Source organism: Amphiprion ocellaris, chromosome 14, assembly GCF_022539595.1.
Source record: "Amphiprion ocellaris isolate individual 3 ecotype Okinawa chromosome 14, ASM2253959v1, whole genome shotgun sequence".
Taxonomy (NCBI): Eukaryota; Metazoa; Chordata; class Actinopteri; family Pomacentridae; genus Amphiprion; species Amphiprion ocellaris.
The window spans coordinates 16,231,440-16,234,090 of NC_072779.1; positions in this window are offsets into that span (position 1 = coordinate 16,231,440).

Here is a 2,651-nt window from a genome sequence, read left to right on the forward strand (position 1 = left end):
TTCTTCTGTTGTTTTTAAACGACGCTGACCTGCCGCTCATTACCGCCACCTGCTGTCCCGGAATGTGCATCCACTAGACTTCATGGATTTGTTCTATCTCTTTTTGTAATCTATTTTCTCAACATTTAGCACTAATGACTTCCCAGCAACTCTTGACCCTGATGTTCTTCTTGTAGACGATGAGCTTTTCTTTATAAAATACCTTTAAACTATGGTCTAAAGTCTGCTGCTGCTCTTCCTTCACAAATTGCTTCATCATCAACACAGTCAGTACCTCTGCTTTGTGTACCGCCCTGTTTGGTGTTTTATGGTTTCTACTCTCTTCCCTTAAACTGTCACTGTAAGCCATGTACCACCACATTGGTCACACAGCTCCCAGTCACATTTATTATGTTTATGTATTTATTTATTTTATGTTTCTATTATTGCTGATATACAGTTATGGAAAAAAATATTGGACTGCCTTTTTTTTCTTCAATGTCTTGTTCATTTTAATGCCTGGTACATGGTGAAAACAACCAAAATAGCTCATAAGAGTTTAATTTAAGAGCTGGTATCTAATCATTTTCCATGGTTTTCTTGATAGTAACCAAAATCACTTAAGTTCTTGCATCAATAGCTATGCCTCAATAGCTATGCCATTGTACTGCCAGTGCTTTTAGACATTCCATGTTTTCTTTTCTGTCTGTTTTAGTCCCATGTTACGCACAGGAGTTAGTACTTGATTGCATAACCATTGTTTCTGATGACTGCAACCGTGCATCTTGGCATGCTCTCCACCAGCTGCTGGCATTGTTCTGCTGTCACAGCAGCCCATTTCTTTTGAACAAATTCAAACAAATTTGCATCATTTTGGACTTGTGGTTCTCCATTTTGCGTTTGATGATTTTCCACAGGTTTTCAATCGGATTTAGATCTTGTGATTGAGCAGGCCAACGCATGGTTCCATTGTTCTGGTTCTCCATCCAGGCTTTAACTGATTGCTGTTTGGCAATGGGCATTGTCTTGTTGGAAAATCTAGTCATTGGAGGCAGGAAAGAGTTTTCCAGCTGATGGAAGAAGACTGTTTTCAAGAGTAGCCCAATGTAAGCAAGAAACCACTCCAGGCCTTTACATGTGCAGTGCTGCTTATGACATGAAATGACCTCTTATATACCCCGAAAACACAATTAAGCTTAAGTATGTCAAATAGGACATGAAGTATTATGAAATCCGCTGCATTTTTGTCGTGTTCATTGTATTCTTCAGATACTATACCTTTAATGGTACCAGGCATTGAAATGAACAAGAAATTGAAGAAATCAAAGGTGGTCTAATAATTTTTTCCATGACTGTAATCTAACTTTGAGTTATCAGTATTAAAAGAACTACCTCATACTATTCAGCCACCTTATCCATGACTTATTTTGTAATTCTTCTGCGTCCTTAAAGAGTCTTCCCCATAGGAACCAACTGAACTTCTGGGCTACTCTCTAAAGAAACATCATTGGTGGATGACCAGACTAATTACCAGCCCAATCCTAAGCCTCTACGTACTACTGTCAGCTATAAACTGATTTCAGTCTGTACATATTATAATTTTGTTGGTTCCAGTTGTAGGTTTTAGCTTTTTGGAGGCCCTATGTGATCTTTTGCTTTCACTAAAGGATTTGGAACCAGGAGAGGTATTTAGGATATTTTGTTATTATTGTTGAAATTCATCTTGCCAATAACCATGTACAGTCTCATGAGCTACATCTAATGTGAGCTCACATCGAGCAAGAGGCAGGGCATACCCAACATACAGTAGCTTACATAGCACGAGAGCTTTAACACTCACATTCAGACTCAGGGAGTAATTTAGAGATATCAGTTCACTGAACCTAAACAGTTCATCCTTTCTTTGTCCACTAGTATGTGAGGGTCTATGTGATAGATTTTCAGAGTATATACTAACCTTTATTGTTAATGTTACTAACCTGCCTTTTTGTTATTTTATGTTGTTGTGTGTAAGCTGAACACTTGAATTTCCCTCGGGATTAATAAAGTATCTATCTATCTATCTATCTATCTATCTATCTATCTATCTATCTATCTATCTATCTATCTATCTATCTATCTATCTATCTATCTATCTATCTATCTATCTATCTATCTATCTATCTATCTATCTATCTATCTATCTATCTATCTATCTATCTATCTATCTATCTATATTTCATTATCTCCACAAGAGAGCTTGTGCAGACCCGTCACATACGTCTCTTTGGCCCAAAATGTGTGCCTGCCTGAGACTATTCTACAAGGGCAATAGTGTCCATACTTGTCAGTAGCATGTATGCACAGAATATACAGATCCAACTTCATCTGCATGTATGCAACAGTGTCTTGCAAGAGACTTCCCACATTCCAGAAAAGTAGTATAATGCCTTGATGACACACCACTGTTGCATGGACTGTGGTCTGCACATGGACATATAAGAAGGGATCCACGCAGATTTTCTTAAGGAGATGATGGAGTTTACATAATGCGAACCTTAGTATTCTCACGGACACACAGTATAACACTGGCCTAGTAACAACAACTATGTATCTGTGGGTGTCCGTGTGCACATCTGCAATGAAGTATAATCAAGGCTTTAGAACTAGGAGGAACATGGAGAATGTGGATG